At 37.2% G+C, this 23689-nt stretch overlaps 1 protein-coding gene across 2 annotated transcripts in view; it reads right to left on the bottom strand.

Moving 5' to 3' along the window:
- FBXL17 (F-box and leucine rich repeat protein 17) overlaps positions 1-23689 on the bottom strand; it is a 476179-nt gene that overhangs the window by 102233 nt on the left and 350257 nt on the right. The gene's annotated exons all lie outside the window — the stretch shown is intronic.

The following is a 23689-nucleotide window of genomic DNA, read 5'->3' as shown; positions in this document are numbered from 1 at the left end:
CTCCCTTATGATTATGAGTCAACTATAGTACACAGAGAGGAAATGGCTTTTAAAAAAAAAGTGAATCATGAGTAAAAATAGGAGGAGAAAAGATAGCCCAGATTCTGGTTCTTTTTTTTTTTTCTGGTCAGTTGTTCTCAGCACATAGAGATATAGAACTGTTCCTTTATTTTTTGGTAATTTTAAATATCTCTCTTCCCTTCATAGTCCATTCCCCTTTCCCCTTATTCAGTTTTAATACTCTTATTGACTAATGTAAAATATTTACTCTCAGAACAAAAGATATACTATACAGACCTCAGAGTGATCTGCACTTCAGCCAACTCAAAATTTAAGAGTCAACATCTAATATATCTTTTTCTATCTCCTTTTGTGAATAAAGAAAAGCCTACATTATTTATCCCTCTATAGTTGGGCCAGCTACAAGTTAACTTGTCCTTAAAAAGCACCAAAACGCAAATGATTGGGCTATTTAATACAGAGATATTTACAGCGTGCTTCTCTGACCTACGGCCTCACTTAAAAAAAAAATCATCCATTTCTTAATTTTATTTCAAAGTGATGTCACACAACTAGATTTCAGTAAAAACAACATGACAAATTAGAATTTACAAGAAACCACGTTCTTTATTTTGAAATGTGACCTGCAGCATGTTTGTATTTTGTATATCTCAAAAAATATATCATTAAGGGCTCCTTCCTCATCCTCAAATGAAAAGTTACCAGAATTCTTCCACCCTTCAATCACTCCCCCTTCGATGGCCACTGCTCATGCTCTAGCTGTGACTCATCCACCAACAGCCTATGATGATACAATCTAATGGAAGCTTTGGGACCACTCAAGCTCTGGCCTCACTTCTTTGAGGAATGGGGCAAAGGCTCTAAAATGAACACTCCTATGGGTGCTCCTGGCACACCTCTAAACAACAGTCTCTTCTTCTAGTGCTGGGCCAGCTAACACCCTGTGGCCCATTGTCCCTACATTAGACAGGCCTGTGCTTTCTCCTAAATTAAAACAGTAACATTCAAAATTATGTAGAAAATAATCCTGGGATAATGCTAAGAAGAAAATGAAGGAAAAATCGAATCAAGTTCCAAATTTTACAGGGATTATTGCACATCTTTCAAAATTCTGCATCCTCAGTTTTATGAATGATGGGGCAATCACATATTTTCTTAAAATAAACTCTGTCACATTAGAGTTAAAACTGTCAAGTATGGTCAAGGTTCTGTGGAAATTAGTGGAGACATGAAGATCAGGTGCTTTAGCATCAGGAAGTGACTTGAATGTGGTCTCCATGGTAACAGCCTTGGTGCTTACATCAAAGGCCCTTCTCTTATATGCACAATACCCCGTGATATTTCTGACTTTCTGACGAGTGCTTGGGCCATGGAATTGTTCTCCTCTTAGGTGGGGGCCCACTGCATTCAGGGCTGATCACTAAGTTTAGTTTAGATGCTGATGGGTGAAATTCTCTCACAGAACCCTGGGTCTAGCAAAGTACAAAGACCACTTTATATAAAGAGAGGTGTTCAGGAATCATGTAGAAGAAACTCATGTATTTTCAACTTACTTTTATTCAGTTACACAGAAAATTAAAACGTTCTGAATCACGATCATTATTTAATATGTAGGGCTGAGAAATAATCATACACACACGCACACAGGCAACTCTTTGTTATGGAGATAGATTTTATTTCTGTATGCATTTTGTGATATGCCTCACCTGCCTTTCACCTGGTTCTAATCAACTTCATACTCCCTTCTACCCACTCATCAAATTCACTAGTTTATTTGCTTGGTACATTTCAATGACCACACTGTGAAAAGCATGCTAATCACCCCATCATATGTTATATTTTAGTAGGGGTGGCTTTTATTATGCAAAAAAGTTCACATGCGCAATGTACTAAGTTTTGTTATAGTGGTTCTTATAACATGGGGACTATGTCTGAATTTTACTGAAAATATGTTTCAGGTCCCTTCCAACATGGTCTCAACTGACACAGACCAGAGCTTAAAGCAGTTTGCTAAAGTTGTGGCCAGAAATGGCCTCTGAGTTCCCTGTTTCTTTTATGCATTTTTTTTTTTTTTTGTCTTTTGAACTAACATGGTCTCACAAAGGCAAGAAAAGCTCTGGGAGGTTTATTCAGCACTTTGCAGTAAAATCCATACTTACTGCAGAGAACATTTCAGTAGATTTGTTCTCAATGACTAAAATTAATCTGTGTACTTTCCTTCTCATGCGACACACAAGTCCTGGGCCTTATTCTGTTGTGGGAACTGATATTCAGATTAACCAAGAACAGGAATGATATGGGCAGAAGGCAAATTTGGGGAACTTTGTGGTTCCTGTTGGTTCTTGATTCGTTTTTATTTTCACTCCTTTGGATACCTTGCTTTTCATGTGGGCCGGAGCTCACAGTTCTGGGACTCAACTTGTCCTCCTTACATGCACAGTTGCTCATCTACTCTCACCTTAAGAGTAACCCCCAAAGGATTCTGATAGACTGAAAATACAAATATAGCAATCCATTGTACTTGGGTCTGAAAGGTTGACTACAATTGGAAAAACTCTAGTTCTGTAACATTTATTTAGTAACTATTTACTAACTGCCTCCTCTGTGCCAGTACTGTGCTAGAAAATAGGGTTATAAATATTTATAAGTAACACTACCAAACCTTAGGGAATTCCCAATCCAGAGGGAAAGAAGGCTGGTGAGTATTTAATTCTCAGCAGAGTGTGATGCAGGTTACCAGAGGTTTTGCACAGGAAGTTACCGGAGTACAGAGGAGAGGCAGGTGGGCTGGGTGCCAGAGAAGGATTCCTTGAGAAGGCGAGTCTGAGCTGACCACAGAGTGATAGTAACAACCAGCCTGGCTGCAAACAAGTGGAGGTTCAAGTTGGGGAGGGACACTAGGGCAGAAAAAGCAATACATGCAAGAGGCACAGACATGGGATCACCAAGTGTGGTCAATGTCTGTTAACTAAGGGAACGGCGGTGGGGGGTGGGCACTAAGAGTGGGGCAAGGCCTGGGGAAATAGAGATGATTTAAACTCATGGGTAAATCAAAATCAGTCAAAACCTGCTACACTGTGGATAAAATAGAACTAATGTCAAATGTTTTTCCTGATAAATATTTATTTCCTGAAAGACAGCTAGTTGGAGAATGCCTTCATTTGGATGTGAGAACCTCTATCTCAGTTGCACAGCTTTCTCAGCTGAACTTCTTGATTTCCAGTGATCATGGGTGGGTATGTGGCAATGGGTGGGAGGGAACAAAGGATAGGAGATGGGTTCTTGGAGTTTGGGTAAGAAAAGATCAAGATTTTTATAATGATACCTTTATTCATTAATTCATTATAGTAAATGTGATTCACAGAAGAGTGAAATGCCTTTGGAATTAAAAAAAGGGAACACAGTAAATGTTCACTATAGATCTGTTATATATTTTTTGTTGTCTAATTCTTTAAAAATGGAAAACAATTTAAAATTTAAAATAAAACATATAACAGTTTCTATTTGGAAAGTTCTGGAAATGAACAGTGATGATGGCTGCACAACACTGTGAATGTACTTAATGCCACTGAATTGTACACTTAAAATGGTAAATTCTGTGTCATGCATATTTTTACCAAAAAATTAAAAACTATATAAAGTTATATATAACATATATACACATACACACACACATACACATACACACACACACACACACACACACACACTTATACGCAGATGTTTTCAATAAATATGTACTACAGTACTTCATGATCCCTGGTTGGCTGAATCTGGGGATGGAGAATCATGGTTACAGAGAGTCGACTGTAAAGTCATACATAGATTTTCAACTGCAAAGAGAGTCGGTGCCCCTAACCCCTGCGTTGTTCAAGGGCCAACTTTGTATATACAAGTTAGGACTTATAGTACAAAACTCTTCATGTAGGGTAAAACACCAGTAATGACATTATTTAATAACCCATGCTTTCACTGTGACTAACATTCCACTATATAAATAGCTACCAATTATTGACCATCTACTCTGTCAGGCCTGTGATACAACCTACAACACATGCCCTTTGATATTGGTATTATTCCCATTTTACAGATGAGAAATATATACTATTAGGATAAGAAATAACATTTACATGCAAAAATTGAAAGACCATTACATAGAAGTTACTGCTACTACTTTACACGCCAGATGGGATTTTAAAATTTTTTCTTACATTCTTTTCTTTTAATTTTTTAAAAATTTTTCTTACATTCTTAAATGCAATTTTAGAAGATACCTATGGGCCAGTTGGTTGTAAATAACAGAGCAAGTGTTAGTTTTTTAAAATGAACCACTTTCCATTTTATTTTAAGGAATCTTGTGTAACCATAAGCTAATTATTTTCATAAATTAGAACAGAGAAGTGGATATCAGTAAATTTACACAGCTGATAAATTTCTTTTAACAATTTAAGTAATTTCAAGATTCATATAGGATTCCTCATAGATATGCCAGAATTTGGCAAAAGCATAAAATTTGATAGAGAAGACAGTTATTTCAAGCAATGCATACCACCCAATAATCTAATTTTAAAAAGCTATCTGAATAACTTCATGGTACAAAACCCACCCCCCTGTAGGGAAGTCTTTATCTGTAACAGAAAATTATGTGTTCATGATGAGGAGGAAAACAAAAAAACACTTAAAATATTTGGAAGAAGTAATCACACACTATCAAAGAATAAAGTATTTGTAGGATTCTCAAATCCTGATCTTTTAGTAAACTGCATATATATTGTAAATCCCAGGACTTTCCCTGAATACTTGAAGGATCTGGGAGTGAGAAGCCTGTGGCTCTGGTCCTGGGCCTCCTCCCATTAATTGAGAGCCTACTGTGGGCCAGACACTCTCACTAGGCACTGATGAACAAGACAGACACAGTCCCTTGCTTTTAAAATGGGGAATGAGAAATTTAACAGGAGCAACACATAAATATAAACGATAAGACCTACATAAGAAATGTACTTGTTATAAAGCAGAAACTAACACACCATTGTAAAGCAATTATACCCCAATAAAGATGTTAAAAAAAAAAAAAGAAATGTACAAGATGCTAAGACTAAACATAAGGGGAGGGATCTAATTTGCCAACAATTTCTACAAGCTGAAAGCAAAGGCTTTGAAGTCAGGAAAAACTGGATTTTAATCCTGGCTTCTCTAGTTAGTAAGTAGTTGGGTTACTTAACAGCTGTGCTACTGAGCCTTTCTAAGCTTCAGTATTTTTACCTGGAAAATGAGGATAGCACTGCTTTTTCTTTGAGTCTCATAGTAAGAAGAGATAAAGTATGTAGAATGTCTAACAGTACCAACTGCACACATAGTAGGTACCATTATTATTTTAATACCGCCATTTATTATAAAATACACAAACAGCATGAAACATTTGACTCTGGGAGCATGGAAAATCATGTTACTACTCTCTGACACTCTGTTGTTGTTATCTTTAGCATACTCAAATTTTGGAGATGCAAATCAACAATTTTATTATTTGAAAACTCACTCTAGGGTTTATATAACAGAAAGTAAAGTGTGGGAAGTAAATTCTTTTCCAGTTAATGAGGTTAATCATCAGATAATTCAGAACATCTAAAATCCTGGATAAATGCTTAAGTTTGTCTTCCTTTGCCAGTACAAAGGAGACCTAGCACTTTTATCACCTAGGCAAATGTCCAAATAAACAAAGTTTGAGGAATGTAAATAAAGTGGAATAGGTTTTATGTCAGTAAGAGCTTTTTAAGATTTATCATGGACCCAATCTAATATAGACAGGTGAATTCACTCCACAGCTGCCCTTTCTTTTTTTTACTTCACTTTATGTAAGGAGGACCCGGCATCAAGAAAAGGTTCCCATTTTCTTTATCCAAATGGAGAATTTTGCGCAAAGAGATCACTTTGTCATACGAGCTTTCACATGGTGAGCTGAAAGATTTGTTGCTGCCTTATATGATCAAACAACAACAATAAAAATCACAGGGGATGCAGTGTCTTAGCAAAGCACAATTAGAGCCATGAATAATTCTCGGGGATAAAAATGATTACTTAGAGAACAAACACCATGAAATTACTGATTATCTATTCCTTTCCAAAAAATTACCCAAAGTGAAGAGTACTTAAATGTGATACAAATATCAAATGTAATACAAATATGCTAACTGGATCCTAACTGCATGAGAAAACAATCCTGAGCCAAGAAGCTGCACCCAATTCTCATGCTTTAAATGAAGAATCTTAATAAAAATCATGGTTTCCATTAAATGTTGTCCCATTATCATTAGCACACAGTTAAGACTTGATATCGAATGGATAGCTCTACCTTCAAGGCTATTTATAGGAAGCTAATAACTGGGACCCCAAAGACCTCAATTTGCATAAAAAGGAGGCAAGGCTACATTCACTCAAGTATACAAATGGCAACCTTATAGACAAAAGCTCTAAGAACTCATAATCTCTTCTTTTTGGATTTTGTCAGGGATGGCTGGCTAATTGGAGGAACTCATGAAAGTTCCTTACAATCCAATTAGCACTTCAGTGCAATTAAGCGGCAGAGGCTTCCCTATTCTGTAGAGAATGGCTTTGATCTTGCAGTGAAAAGTGTCCTTCCTTAAAGCTGTGGTTTTGATTTTTTTCTCAGTAATTAGTGCTAATTGTAAACCCAAGCCTGACCCGCTATAAACAGAGTGTTTTACCGCATTTGACACTAGGACCTTAAATCAGTGTTCTCTTTTGTCTATATTGTACTTGCTTATTAGAAGTCTGGCTATTTTGCTCATTATTTGTTGCACAATGGATAAGTACATACTAAAGTCAGCTGAAACAAATGCCTGGATCTTAAGAGCTTGTGTGGGTATTTTCACTGATGTCTTTTAAGCCCAGTTACCATAAAAGTAGTTGATTGAATTTCACTTAAGGAATATACTGTAGTTTTTCCACACAAAGAATGACTATTCAGAAGCAATTTCTAAAGAGGTTTAGTGACCCTTGTATGTTTTGAAAATAAAAACAAAAGATGAAAATGGTCTTTTCACAGGAGCAAACAAAGAACTGTACAAATCAACTGCAGCAGTCTGCTGAAAAATACCTATTACAACAATGTCTGTTAAATCAAATCATTGTTTAGATTCATAAAAATGAATTAAAACATAAGCCTGTTAGTGACTAGGCCAATGAGATATCTCTATATGGAAAGAAGATGCTGCAAAATATAAAATCCCATTCCTTCTCTAAGGTATAGATAAGACCTTTTGAAATTAGCACACATTTTCTATGCAAATGCAAAGCGGCTGGATATTAGATAGGACACTTTTCCCTCAAATGTTTTTAAACATACTCTATTCCATTACTTAGTAAATGGAATAGAAAAAAAAAAAAAAAAAGATAAAGGAAGCTAGCCCAGTCCAGGTTACATCATTAGACATTCTGAATCCGGACTAATTTACTGATCTTGAAGTAGACATAGTCTAGTGTACAGACATATAATTACTAGGAGGAAAAATATCTATCTAAATACAAACATACTCTACACAAAAAGTATGATAACGCCAATTAGCGCTACCTAGAAACAGCTATTTTGGTAAAAAAATTTTTCCCTTATGGAATAAAGTCAAGAATCTAGAAACAGTATTTTCTCTAAAGGACAACATGACTGAATATGACTAAAGCAAACAAAAGGCAAGATGGACTGTTAAAAATCATCCCTTATTTTATGTCTTTTAAATTTATTCTCATCATTAAAAAACCCAAAGTATTGCATGCATACAGTTTAGAAATCAAATAATAATAAAAGGCCAGTCAAAAACTTAGGGGTACTTTCCCATTCCCTCCCCTCCTCCTTCCTAGAGGCAATGACTTTCAACTCTTTTAGCCATTGCTTCGGCTCTTCTTTGGCTCCATATTTTATTTTATTTTATTTATTTATTTTTGTTTGTTTTTGTTTTTGTTGTTGTTGGCTCCATATTTTAAAATCAGCTACGACTGTAGTGACGTGGCTCACAGGGATAAGCCCTGACTATCTGCATTTTGGAGCTCCTCAGGGGAAGAGGCTAGAGGCTCAGGTGTAGGACCACTAGACTTTCACCTGTGTTTTCGGTGTGGTTCCCTCACCCTCTTCAGTCCCTGTAGCCTTTAAGTCCTGAGACTCCCTGATTCTGTCTTCCCCAGAGCATCATCTTCTACCTGGATGGAAGGGGTGAGGTCATCTGACCAGGGGCAGTGGAAATGACCAGGAGGTCTAGTTGCAACTTGTACACATTTTCAAGCAATCCCTATTTTCACTACCCTCACCCTGTATTACTACATGACCTCCAATTCTGAGATCTTTTTGGGAGGCAGACTGGTAAACTGTTCTTTGGTACTCTCAACCTACATGCATTTTTGTTTGACCAAAATCTACTAAATCACTTATCATTCCTTTAAAAAAATTTATTGTGGTAAAAAATATATTCAAATTGTGCCATTTTAACTATTTTTAAAGGTATAATTCAGTGGCAACAATTATACTCACAGTATTGCACAACCATCAACACTATTTGCAAAACTTTTCCATTACTCTAATCATTTATCATTCTCCCATCTGACTTCCAACTTCACAGGCTGTGTTCTTGGACTACAGTGGGTGATTCCCTACTTTAATCATAATCAAACTTTATGTTTGTGCTTTTTTTTCTAGTTGTGGGTGTGATTTTCAAGAGAAGGGTGCAAAAATGCTTTTATTCTATCATTGTAAAACCTAAATTCCCATCTCCTTATTTTAAAGATGGGACAACTCTTGCCTGGAAAGAGTAAGCAATTTGCTCTGGGTGCCACTGTGATTTGCCTAATTACCCAACGGGGCACTTTCCATCAACTAGACTACTCGTTTCATTATTGGGGTCCTTATGGGTTTAGATCATTTTGTGGGGTACACAAAAAACTGTGTATACCAAAGAGATTGAGAATGATGTTTCTGTAGAAATTATTAGAACAGTAACTGTTGGACAGTTGATGCTTAGGGACCTAGATCTTCCTAAATTCCTGTGGTGAAAGCAACTAGGAAATTGAATAATAGAATTAAGTCTCTGGAACATCTTGGATGTGCAGACATGGAGAACTTGTTGACCAATGTTGACAGCTAAACTTAGCTCCTCCTAGAGCTGGCAGACTTTATTTTAGGACCTGTTTCATACAAAATTTTCAATGTTTTACTGTGCATGCATGCCAAATTCAATGTAGATAATACCTTAAACATCTAGTAATGTAATAGCAAAAATGATAAAATAACATTTTCTGTGCTTGGATGTGGCTTTTTATGTTATAAATCCTCACTTTCTGTATTTCATGCCCCAGTGTGGCCACCATTTTAAAGTCTGGCAAGTTATTTTAATCTCAGGAGTCATCTGCTTCAACGATGAACTGGAAAAAAAAAAAAAAAGGGCCTTAACGGGATAGTATAACTTAAATAGTATGGTAAGATTTGAACCTATGGTTGATCTGAATGTCTCTTGAGGAAAGGAGGAGGAAAAGAGGAGGAATTACAAGGGCAACAACATCAAAGAAACAGAACAACTATGCTCTCAGGTAGGTACCCTTGTCACACCTACTCTGTAGATGAAAGAGCCAAGGTTCAGAAAAGTTAGGTAACTTGCCCAATATCACACAGCTGTAAGTGACAGAATTACAGTTTGAACCCAAACCCAGTGCTCTCAACAACTCAGCTATGTGGGCAGATGGAAGAGTTCCAACAACTCAAAAACAAAGTTTAGTTATGTGAACAAAGTAAACTAGAGTAGGCACAAAATATTATAGAACACTGATCATGGTGAGGGCAGGGCAATTTCTTTCCATCTGAAAGGCAATTTAGTTTCTTCTTTTAGAGTAGACACATCTGTTACTCTTTTTTTTTTTGTGGTATGCGGGCCTCTCACCGCTGTGGCCTCTCCCGTTGCGGAGCACAGGCTCTGGACGCGCAGGCTCAGCGACCATGGCTCACAGGCCCAGCCGCTCTGCGGCATGTGGGATCTTCCCGGACCGGGGCATGAACCCGTGTCCCCTGCATCGGCAGGCGGACTCTCAACCACTGCGCCACCAGGGAAGCCCACATCTGTTACTCTTGATAAACTAATTCATAAATATGGAAAATACTGGACGAGACACACTAAATTATGCCCACGAAAATGCAGTTGAAAAATGTTTTTACTTTTAAGCAAATGTGATGTATAGTTACAAAAACCCATTGAACTACAACAAAATTCTTTTAACACAAAACTTATTTTCCACATTAACAATTTGTTCAAGAACCTAGAAATAAATAAAAATGGCCCCTGAGCAAGTATCGAGAAGGAAAGCCATAGTAAATGCACTCTGTGCCTCTTGACTAGAAAGCCTTTTGCCCCTCGCTTGGAGTCTAGTGATTCTTACTTTAAGTACAAATCTAACAAGCTATGTTCTTTTCCCCTGTAGGTCAAACCACATCAAAAGCAATAAACAGAAAAGGGTGAGACATTGCTAAAGGAAGGAATACAAGAACATCAGAACAGCAAGAAACGAGAATCATGAACTTCTAATAAGTTACTCGAGAAAGATGGTAGTTGAGGTCAGAGGTTGTCAAACCGCAGCCTGCAAGTCAAATTCAACCACTGCCTATTCAATGACAAAGTTTTATTGGAAATCAGCTATGCTCACTCACTACATATCAGCCATGACTGCTTTTGTAATACAGTGGCAGCTGAGTAGCAGCAACAGAGACCACCTGGGCTGCAAAACTTAAAATATTTACTACCTGGCCCTTTATAGAAAAAGTTTGTCGACCTTGTGGTTGAGGTCATTAAAACCATGAGTAAACAGCGTTCTACACCTCACTTGGCCACGTGGGCCCAGCACAACTGAGTTACCCAGAAACTGTTGGCTTATCTTTAGTAAATTTCAGTATATACTGTTTAATAAAGCATTGAAGGATATGATGCACTTTAGAACAGTTTCCCCCAAAATGATTTTCTTTTAACCAACACAGCTCAAACATTTCAGTTATCCAGAAATCTGATTATAAATGAAATCTAATATTAAAAAAAAACTATTCAGAAGTTGAAATCTTAGAATTATTCACTGGCATAAGCAGGTGAACAAAATGAAATCATTGCGGATGCACTTGCTAAAGTATTCTTTCTCCTTGAGATCAAAGTTTGTCTTCTAATTTCCTCCAGGTGATCCAGTCTCAGGGCTCTAGAAGCCTTGTGTTCCCTACACTGAGCAACTTGGAAACACTGATATCGACAAGTGAATTGGCATTTTTTGAAGAACTAGTGCCGTAATCTAAACTACTCCTTGATCTTCCCCCAAAGCCTGCTAGAGAACCTAATTTCCATAAAACTTTCTAACCCAATTTGAACAGTATAATGTGGACAGTGGGGAATAAATGATTTTGATCAATTATGAATTTATATGATATGTTAGTAAGCTATTCAGGCTAAGTCTTACAATTCAGTATTTTGAACACTAATGCCATGCTACATAATTTTAAAATGGTGCATTTCAGAAAAACCTCACTAGGGCATATTTGCATATTTGGAAATCTAATTAACCCAAGCATATCTTAAAGCTTTCAAGAGAGAACATACAATAACATTTTTGTCAGCTGAATGTTTGCTTGAGGCTGTGTAAGGATTTTATCATCTGGTATAATTTAACTCTTTAGCTCCCAATTTTTACACAGACCTGTCAGATCTGGCAATTAAGTGTGGATAGATGGAACCTTTCCCTCTCTCTGGGCCTGTGACTCCCGGGGCTGTGTGAACAGGAGGACTCCAGCCACTTCAACAACACCATCAAGTGCCTCTGACGACCCTGCTACCTAATCCAAACCCAAATGCAAAACTGTCTCTTCTCCCTGACCTCAGATAACGTAACTCTGAGCTGCCTTTCTTGCACAAACACTTGAATTAAGTGAAAAAAAAAAAAAAAAAAGACCTCCACATTGCATAGAGAGCAAAACAAAACATTGTTTTTATATCTTTTGTGGTGGAAAATATTTCACAAGGAGACAGAAGCCCGGAGAGGGACGCTGCCTGACCTGCCTCCCCAGCTGCTACCTCCTCTGTCCTTCACGAATTTCCACCACTGGGGTTTTCCTCTCCCCCTACGCCAGAATCTATGCCCGTTGACAAAAAGGAGAGAGCAAAACAAAGAGTCCAGTTCTAAGGACCTACTGGCTTCCTACTAAAAGGCAGCAGTGATTCCTGGTCACTGAGGTTGATCCATGGCCAAAGCCCTACTCTCCAGACAGCTTCCTTTGCATTTCTGGCCATTTACCTTGTCAGAGTGAAGAAAAGACCTGCAGTCCTTGCGACTGCATCTCCCCAAGGATTGCTGCAAATATGGAGGCTCCGGCTGCCAAACACTGGTTGCAATCTTATGGCCCTCACCTGTTTTGCCAAGTTCCCTGCAGATGCTCCCCTGTTACAGAAGCTGAGAGGAAAATGTAGCTCTGGCAAAAATGGAAGTCACTTATATCAGCATTAAATAGGAGACTGGATTTATGAGGAATTCTGACATGTCCAATAGAATCTAAACACACTATGTTAGAGATTTCAGGATATACTGTAAGAAAATTATGACCTTAATTTGCAACAAATACAGTCAGTTCTGCAATAAGGCTTGTTTGGAAACTGCACATTTGTTCCAACAGAATTGATACATTAGGGAAGGACTTGAGCATAATGCGAATTTCACATTTGCTTTTACTCCAAGATCTTGCTGAGAAACACTAGGTGAGCACAGAAAACTGTACCCAGCTGAACTGAATTGTGGAGAAATTTACAAAACACACGCCAGCACACATCTCAAACTTCTCATTTCACTTCCTGTGTTATGACTCAGTTATGAGCCATATTCATGCCTATCTCCCATCACAATCTTCTATCCTATTTCAGATCACCTCCCTCCACCACTTCACCCTCGGACTTGACTTCCACAAGTAAACTCCAGGTCTTCTTCAAGGTACACTGCCACATTTTTGTAGAATCTATATAGTACTGTAGTATTAGTATGTATTCCTTGACTCTTCAATATGTGTAAACCATGCTACCATTTTCATTAAGTTCCTAACATTTAAAAATTTTGTGTCCCCCGGATGAAGTTTTTGAGTGTTTGTCCCTAACCCCTTTTTCCTCTAAGCTACAATTTTCTGTGCAGCATGATGAATTTAGAAACATGTATGTCACCTTATAACAGAACTGACTGTAAATTAGGTTTCATTGTTTTATTAAAGATCAAAGAAAGGGCAGAGGACAGAATCAATAACATTTTAGTTGATAAAAAGAAACAAATGCTTTCATGTATCTTGCCAGGTGGTAACAATCAGTTCCTGTGATAATCCTCTTGGCATTTTGGAGCACAATGGACTCCCTTCTCACCACGACGCAGCTCAGCTCAGATGGCATCTCCTCCAGTAAACCCTTTGAAATCTCCAGACACTGCCAGAGTCTGTACTAGATGCACCCACCATGTCTCACATGTTTCCAAGCCACCTGCTTATACCTTTGGCACAGGCCAAGTCACATCACACTGCAATTCCGTTTACTTATTATCCTCATTCACTAGCCTGTGGGCTCTTTCGAGCCACCTTCGCACCTGTAGTTGGACTCTGAGCGCGTCACATAGTGTTTAGCACAGGGGAGATGACTAGCAAATGCTTGTGAAGAAAGAATAAAGGAGTGTTCAGTTGTTTGTATCACTCATAGCCTTGAGCAGTGCTTTACACAGAGCAGGCACTCAACAGACATTGTTAAATAAATGAAAGAAAAGGAAACAAAAAAGTGTACTTACTTAGAGATAGGGAAACAGTGAGCAAAGTCATCTCTTGAAATTGTCACATAAAGCCTTCATATTAATAATGTACATTTATCTTTATAGATGAATAGGAAAGGAAGATGACTACGATATTTTATTTTATAACCATGATAGAACTGTTAAATTTCTCAAAAAGGTTGTCTGGCTCAGTTCTACCATCAAGCAGGTCAACTGTTAAGTCTTCCAACCAGGTGGGTGCTCATTTCATTTTAAACATATTCAAAGATTATATATTCTGTCTCTTGGTAACCTTAGACAATGCTTATTGATATTTTATAATCAAGAAATCCCTTCCAATGTAAAAGTAAGCTATCCCTTGCTACTTTAAACTAATTTTCTTTTGTTTCTTCTTCCGTAGGGATAGAGAACTGATCTGCATTCTTATGATAAACCTCTGTATACGATAAGACAGTTATTAAGTCATCTCTTAGCTTTCTATTTTCCTGGCTAAGCAACCAAACTCCTTTTAATCTTTCCCCACATGACCTATTTTACATCCCATTAAGCATTTCTGTTGTTTTGCTACAGACCTTTTCCAATTTTCACACTTCCTTTTAAAATGTAGAAATTCAAAGTCGACAAAATAATTTAATAAAAGCTTATACAACACCAAACATAACAAAGGATTATTTCCTACCTCCCTAAATGCCAGCATCATAGGAGTTTTATAGCACACTTTGCTGAAAGCCAACAAGCTCTTACAGCCTCTCCGTGTCCGCTGGTCCTCACGCACTCCCTGAACGCATGGTGTCTGAGGTGGGCCTGGCACCCACATTCTCTCTGTGGACAGTTGCTCAGAGGTGCCCTGAGCACACGCTACACCCTCTGTTCTGCTCTCACCAGCTCGCTGAACTAGAGCTTCGGGGGTGTGGCGCTGGTTCCAGGTGGGCCTCGTCTTAATTTTCTGTAGTTCTAGCCGCAAAGGAGCTGCATGTGCCTTTTGCGGAGCAAGGCTGGCCCTTGTAGTCTTGTTTTAGGGTGAGCACCGCTCTGCTGACTCTCCTGGAGCTCAGTCTTTTTCTTGTCCTATCTGTGCTTGGACAACCTTCCTCCCTCTGCTGACAGTATAGTTTGCTTTTCTCTCTTAGGATATAACCTTGAATTTGTTCCATATTTTTGAAATGTGATTTATATAATTTATTAAGATCATTTCAAATTCTAGTTCTAGCTTTCCAAGCATCATAACCCCTGTTAGCTTAGTGTAATCTCCAAACTTAATCAGTATGCCTTTTATTCTGTCGCCCAGGAATTAATGAAAAGGCAGAATGGAATCTATCATGAGCACCAGGGCTGAATCCTTAAGATCTTCAATTAACAGGCCCTTACAGCTTACAATAAGGACTTTAGAGAGTAATCTCCTAAAAAATTTTTTTTTAAAAAAACATGTTTACCTAATTGTGATTGTCTTGGGATCTACTTAGACAAAATCTTATTTATTGATAAAGGGTAGTAATTTATGGGGTGGAATTAAAGGTGATAGTGAATTGATAATGACTTTATCCATTGCTTTCCTTTAGCCTGTATGGGTTAATATTTCATCAGAGAAGGAAATTATACCACTTTGGGTAGATTTGCTATTCACAAAACAGAGCAATAAAATTATAACCAAGATTTTGTAATGATGCTTTTTATTATACTGGTTATTGTCACTGTGCAACTTAAAACTAAATCAATACCTATTAATTAACTATTAAAATGTAAAAAGATTTTAAGTCAATATAAGAAACTAAAGGTAGAAACTTGATCAGTCTAGGTAGTTGTGACAGTGGTATTATCATGAGATCAAGTTGCTGAATTATTCAACAAAATACTAAGTAAACTGCAGACAGAAGCAAAAACTAGTGAAAAGTAACTAAAATTAAGTGCATTCAGCTAAAATGATTGTTAGCTTCTAAACTTCAAACTAGATATCCTATTTATATAGTTAAAAAAGGGTAAAGCAATTACGTCAATAGTTGCAAAGTCTTTCTTCATTGGTAATTTTTAACTAGATAAGTGAATTTAATTTCTACTAAAAAATATTTGATCCTAGAGCAATTTCCACCAGACATTTCTGTCATTGTTGCTACAATCTTCAAAAGATTGAAGACAATGAACAATAATGTCCTTAAAGAGTAGTGTTCAGTCAGTTAATCAAAAATATTTATTGACTGAAAATTTGATTGCTATATGAAATCTCTTTCTTGATTATTTCCTAATTTCTTTTAGTTCCAGGTTCAGTTATTTTAGATTACTAAGTTGTTTTGTGCAACTGTTTTAGATGTTTACAAAACTGCATGCACAAAAATGGGTCAAGGGAGAATTACAAAAAATTATCTCACTAGACTCCGATTTATGGAATGTTTCATAAAGGGATATCTGCTGTTAACAGAAAAAGGAAAATATATCAAAAAAGGAAAAAATATCTGAGCTGTGATGTTCAGCAAAGAGTTAGTGAACTGACCTTGGAATAGTATTGTATAAACACACAATTCTCCCGCATTTAGTTTTCTGCTGGCATATACACTCTGTCTGCATATAATGTTAATGCATCATTTATTTATATCAAAAGGCTGCCCTAGACAATCATCCTAAAAATATAGTAAGATAACAGTCTTTGTTCTGGGAGTAAAAGAACTTGAGAAAGTTCTCATTCTTAAAATATGCCATTTTATAAAATCAATTCTCAGATATTCAGTGTCTAGTCATTGAGCTATGGATTGCCTATAAATGTGCTCAAATACTTCTCCGCTTCCTTTTTTTCATGTATTGGCTTTGAATGCTCATTAGCATATCCAGGACAAGACAGGCTGGGTGATGCAAATCTACCAATTTAGAAGCCTTGCCAAAAACTTGTGGAAATTCACTTCCCTACAGTAATCTTATTTTTCATTACAGTTCTTGAAATATGTTTAATTAACAGGATTAAATCCAAGGTCAGGTAAACAGATCACATAAAGAAATATCATAATACACATTCAATTCTAATATATCATCAACTTATAATGTATTCTTACTAAATACTATCTGATATTTGTATTTTTATTTTATATAGTTTTCAAGATTAAAGATGTAAGTGAACCCTTTTAAAATTAATATATTTAAAAATTTGTTTTGGAACAATCTATTCCATTAAAGAGGACTTGAAAAAAACATGTCATTGCCTGAGATTTGGATACTTTTTTATTATAGTATTTTTCATTCTAATGGCATTAGGATTACTGGAATTTGACTTATGAATTGAAATGGGTTGGATGAACTTACTATTTTCCTAGGTAATACACAAAGAATTCTAGAAATCAAAAGGATGCATGGAATCTGAATCAATCTAAATGTAAATTTGACAGTTCATTTTTGTTACAATGATAATTGAAGTTTTTGAAATAACAAGCTTAAAAATAACACCAAAGATCCCATTTGTAAGGTTCAATGAGGAATCTTGCTCTTACTAGATTGTTTTGTTTTTCCTAGCTTAGTTAAATCTGATTTTTCCAAAAAGAAACTTAAAGACAGTTGACCTAACATAGGTAACAAAGTTTTATGGGGGAAATGTTTAATGTTCTAACATGAAGATAATTATACCAATAGTGGGTATGTAATAAAGTGGTTGTATAATATCAAAATGAACATAAATATTAGTTTACTCCAACCCTTTGTTTTATAATACATTGAACAAATGCAGACTTGATAACAGGAAATTCAACAAAAGGTTAGAATGGTTATGTTTGTATATTTGAATGGCGGTGATGGGGATTTTTTTCCCCTACAATTTCTATATCTTTCAAATATTTGACTATGAATATCATGTTTACAGACAAATAAAAAGGTATTAATAAGCTAAATACAATTGTGAGAAGACTGGAAGATTTCTGCTAGCATTCTCCAAGAGATCATAAATCTCCAGATGTTATATATGATACAAGCTGACTTCTCTCAGGGCTGATATACGGCCACTTGGAAGAATCATGACTTTATTTTAAAAGTCTATCTTATCTTCACTAGTTACAAGTATAAAGAACATTTTTTTTCTTTCATAATTGAGATTTATTGGTTGTTTTGAGGATCAGTACGCAGACATTTCAAGTTGTACACAATTCTTAACATAATGTACCAAAAATATAAAAAATCATGTAATTGTGATTCTTTTCTGAACAGTTATTCCAGTGACTTTCCAGTTTAAAATTTGGAGGCAAATTTTCCTTGACAGGATATCAAGTACCAATATCTTCAAATATTGATATGCTGTTACATCGTAAGTCCCACTAATTCACAATTTAATATCATATACACTACATACTCAAATTGTCAATTGTTCACAGCACGTTAACAAAGTTACTGGAAGAACTGGACTGCCACCACCAAAGATGTTACAGAATGCACAAAATTCTGCCCAGGAGAGCCAAGATCAAGGAGTGAGTGGTTTGCTTTAGGAAACAATTCTACCAAAAACAACATGGGAAGAGAAACACTTTAAAGAACATTTTTAAGTATTAAGCAAGCAGAAGAATCTAGAATTCTGTATCTGCAATTTTTCTTCTCATCACTGAATGTCCCTTAAACCAACAATTATTGAAGTTGATATAAGAATGTCTGAAATATGGGGGAAAAAGATATTTGAATTGTTCATGCTTATTTGAAGCTAATACATAGCATTCAGTCAACAAAGAGTTATTGGGTAAATTGTTAATTTTACGCAGTACTAGATACTGGACAAAAATGAAGAAAAAAAGACCTACACTTTCCTTCTCAGGGCTCATAATGTATAAACTCAAAGACTAGGTGGCGGTGACACTGGTATCAGGGATCTGAGGGCAGGTAGGGTTTGCCCATGATCTCCTGTGATTGTAAAGTTTGCGCTTTCAGTTTGACTATTTGGGGACACCCATTCCAGACAATCATGGGAGATAAGATGTGAGTAGAAAAAGAAACATATTTTATTTTTTAAAAAGTGCTTGAATGACATTTTTTTCTCTTACTTCTTGAGACATTTCATGTTATGGCAAACAACTGGAGGAAAAGAAAAGGATAGGACAGTAAAAGAGATCATGGAACAGACTTCCATATAAATAAATAGTGCTTAAATTGTGGTCTCAGGCTGTAACATCTAGAGATAAAACACAATTCTAGTCTTGCTGGAGGGAAATTATAAGTATTAGAATACACTAAGAGAATGAGAGACATTTTAAATCCACATTCACCTCCATTCCCTTCCCACTTTCCAAGCTCATTATCACTGGGAATTGACTGCAAAAAGGGGTTGGAAATTTCAAGGATGTTTGCTATTTAAGAACCAAATTAAAATGAAAAAAGGCTTATCCCTTGCCACTATTATAGGACAAAGAATATATAGTTGGGTGTAGACATGCTAAATCTTATTCGTGTACTATACTAAATTATTCATTGAAGATAATTCTTTCTAAGCAGGTTTACAAGGAATGATAATATACTATTTAGTAAAAACGGGGGGGTTACTAAACTGTGCATATCCCAAATGGTTTTTTTTTTTGCGGTACGCGGTCCTCTCACTGCCATGGCCTCTCCCGCTGCGGAGCACAGGCTCCGGACGTGCAGGCTCAGCGGCCATGGCTCACGGGCCCAGCCGCTCCGTGGCATGTGGGATCTTCCCGGACCGGGGCACGAACCCGTGTCCCCTGAATCGGCAGGCGGACTCTCAACCACTGCGCCACCAGGGAAGCCCAGAGATAATTTTTTTTTAAAGAAAAATATACTACTGAACACAGAGGTCAGATTTTTTTAAAGGAAAAATACTACCGAACAGAGATGAACTGCTTATTATTGTGTTGTGAGGGGCATATAGGGGCCTTGTATATAACCTTGATGATACTTTACAGCTGCTACCTGAGAGTCTTCACCTGAACTCCATGGTCATCCCATGGATTGGCGCCAGGGAGACATGATTAATGAGTTCTACATGGACATATACACGTGCATTTCTCTGGGCAGGAGGTTCATACCTTTCATCAGATAATGATTACATAAAGTGCTTGTTCAAGAGTAAAAGCTAGCACATAGTTTGTTCTTTCAATAAACTTAAGTAATATTCCTTGTATGGCTGGATTCGTGAAAGACAGCAGGGTGATTAGAGGAGGGGCTGGAAGGGACGGGGTGGATGCCAGAAGGCAGCTGCAGCTGGGCACACACAGGCTGGGAACCTATGCTTGAGAGGGGAGAGGAGTGGAAGGCTGTGATTCTCAAACTTCAGCATGACCAGAATCACCTGGAGGGCTTGTGAAAACAGATTGCCAAGCCCCATCCCCAGAGTTTCTGGTTCTGTCGGTCTGTGGTGGGGCCTGAGAAGTTGCATTTCGGACAAGTTTCCAGGTAGTGCTGGATAAGGAACCACATATAAGGGTTGAGGCCTAGGCTCTGGGGCCTGATGGGGTTTAAATCCTTTGTCTACTACTTACTAGTATGGAATCGTTGACAAGTTACTTAACCTCTCTCCACCTCAGTTTTCTAATCTGTAAAGTGGGGATGATTATACCTAATGAAATTTAATAGGATAATGCATGTAAAGTGCTTATGCCAGTGCATGACATATAATAAAGTTATACACACACACATACATACTTGGATTAAACAAAATTATGTAATACTGAAAACTTCCATAGACAATATGTTAAATCAAAGGAAGCTGAGTATGATATAGTTTTGTCTTTCAGATAAATAAACCCTTTTCAAATTACTGAGTCAAGTTAATCATATCATTTCTATTTCCTTCAATTTGCAGCATTTCAATCACAGCAGGCCCACCAATGCTAAGGGAATCCATGGTAACCATACAAAGTAAACATCCACCTACCCATTAGTGCCAGCAATTATTTGGCATTTGTTATGTTAGTTAAACTGTGTAATGGTGTGTGAGAAATCAGTTTCTGCTTCCTTGACCCTTTGGAAAGCTGGTTTTCCAACCCAGTATGCCTTGCTGAGACTCCAGAGTCTGACAGCTGTGACTTCCGGCACTGATTCTCTCACACGCCTCTTCTGAAAATGAGGCAGCAAACATTGAGGTCTCCTCTAAAAGAGTAAGAATCTATTACAGGGACTTGATTATTGATAATGACCATTTCTATTTTGGGGCTAACAGCTAACTAAGGACTTTTATTGTTCATTTTAATAAGTATTCATCATGAACCCTGAACTGTCCTTCAGAGAACATTAATTTTAGATGCATGAGATACACAAGAACACAACGAAAGGATTATTTTCATGCCTTTAGATTTCAAGAAATATAACCTGTTTACTTATACTGAAGATGTACACAGAAAAGGAAAAGAGATTTAAAAATAAGAAATAAACTTTAACAAGAACAGTTTTAAATATAAATGCATCTTCATGCTCTCATAAATCCTTAACCTTAATTCTAAAGATATTACAGACCTAAAAACTACACAGAAATTTTACCTAATAAAATAATATTTTTTAACTCTATGTATATTTACTGTCTCCTTAGTAAAATATCCTGTATTAAATTCTGGAAGAGATACAAAAGTGAATAGTGCTTGACTGTTATCAGGGAACTGATACTTCAAAGAGGAGATGATACACGATAGTGAGGGGAAAAGGGAGGGCATTTGAGGCATGGGCAAGGTCACAGAGACTGGACTGAGGCTGAGAATGAGAAGAAGCCCGGCTTGGCTTGAGGAAGAGCTCATGCGGGAGAGAAGCAGGAGATAAAGTGAAATAGAAGGAGACCTGGGGGTGAAAATGAATTCTTTGGACCTGATCGTCCCTTTCATAGTCAAAGGCCTTCTTAGCCAGAATCCTGATGTTATCATAGCATTTTATTTTTCCTTACTGTTTCTGCACCCCTGTGCTGGTCACAGATACGCCTTCTCTGTCTCCACAGCGATAGAGATTTGACTAAGGGAGTAACCCTTTGCTACAGGCAGACAGAAAGAGTAGAGGTGGAGAGCTGCTGAGTCAAGGCAGGGAGACGAGGAGAGACCGGACTACGTCATTGTTATCTACTCCTTTGGGCTTTAAGTGTCCCACTGGTCTAACGAACATTTGCTCTACTCCTGCCAGAAGAAAGTATGTTTTCTTTAAAGAAATCTGGGTTGGCAGTGGCAGCTTCTATTTTAAAGCATAATACAATATGGCACCAGGGCAGGGGACATTATATGAGAAAAACATTCTCCTCGATACTCTTGCCAGCATGTGAAAGGGAGAAAAACCAATGAATAAACATAGTAAGTAAAAACAAATAGTTATTCCCGAGCCACACCCAGATGACGTTTTTACTCCACCATGTTGGTTGACCTCTTCCACTACTTTCCTTCATTGTAGCCAAGAACACAATGCCTCCCTATGGATAAAGCTATGTTTGCATATAACTTGATTACAGAAATACAGAGACTTGAACCAAGGCTGATTATGAAAATGTTAAACATGACTCCTTGGTCATTGTGCAACATTTCTAATATAATTTTAGAGCAATACAGAGTGGAGTCCTAACTATAATGATAACTTAATGAGAAGAGTCACATATTAGGTGAAAAAAAAAAAAAAAGACAAGAATGAACCCTGAGCACAGGGTAAAATACATTTGAAAATACATACCCTCCCCTTAAAGTCAGATTCTCATCTTTAACTGATATGCAGATAATACATAAATGGATTTTCTTTCATTTGTAAACACAAAATCTTAAAAGGATATTTGTACTTTAAGAAACATCAGGGCATATTTTACAGAATTAGAGTACTGGGCCATCAATATTGACCTTATCTATACAAAAGATTTTTATATTAGGATGTCAAGGAAATGTACCAGGTTCACATAAAAACAAGTCCTTCAATATTCAGTTACACAACTATGAAGTGAGTACTCTTATAATCCTTTCACTCAATGCATTGATGAGTAAAATATATGGCAATGAACTTGGCCATGGAAACAACACTTTTATTTCAAAATGAAACTTTGCTGAGAACCAGAGGAAAAACGCATCCATTTTCTCAGGGTGCTACACTGGCTGTACCTCATTGATGCAGAATTTCGGTTAATTGATAGGACTCACAGACAAGGGTTCTATAAACCATTTTACTGAGCATACATCCTGATTATAATGTCATGTTAAGAAATGGAGTGCGATGTGTCTTCGTGTCATATTTAATAGATTTCTAGTAAATAGCCCACAAGTGCTCCTTCTAACAGGTGATGAATTATATTAATGCCCTGTTGTACTTTCCTAATTAAGGGTCTGGCAGGATTTCCATTATAATCAAGACTCCTCCGAGGGAGGGAACAAAAGGAGTGGTTTTCATGTTTCCTGGCACTGACCACAGGGCTTCCCTCATGCTCCACTATGGGGGCCATGGGGAACACACTTATGAGGCCTCTCTCAGAAAAAAGTTTGGGAAGTTGGCTGTTTAATTATTAGCAACGTCCGTTTTTATCAAGTCGTTCCCTTTCTTTTCCTAGCTTACTTGCCCTTTCTCTCAGCCTCTGCTTCTCTACTTTCTTACTCAAAGGCATCCTATTCTCCTTCATCAGGGGTGGACTTGATGACTTCTCTTTGATGCCATTTTCTTTCCCAGACTTGGTTGCTGCCCTGCTGTTTGCTCTGGAAGAAATCTGTCCGCCCTGCATCTGAGCTGCACAGTGTCAGCATTCTTTGCCTTTTGAATAACAATGAAGGACCTTCATAAACAAAACCAATACTAAGATGGCAAAGGGAGAGGGGTATACGGTTGATGAGGAACCTCTCTCCACACAATAAACATGAACTTATCAGAAAATTCAGAGGATAAAGCTACAGCCTCTAAGGTCCACCCCCAAAGTAACGTTTCTAACAGTGAGAACGTCAGAACAGCT

Source organism: Orcinus orca, chromosome 3 (genome assembly GCF_937001465.1).
Source record: "Orcinus orca chromosome 3, mOrcOrc1.1, whole genome shotgun sequence".
Classification (NCBI taxonomy): Eukaryota; Metazoa; Chordata; class Mammalia; order Artiodactyla; family Delphinidae; genus Orcinus; species Orcinus orca.
The sequence above is the reverse complement of the archived record's forward strand: the minus strand, read 5'-3'. Positions and strand labels throughout refer to the sequence as shown.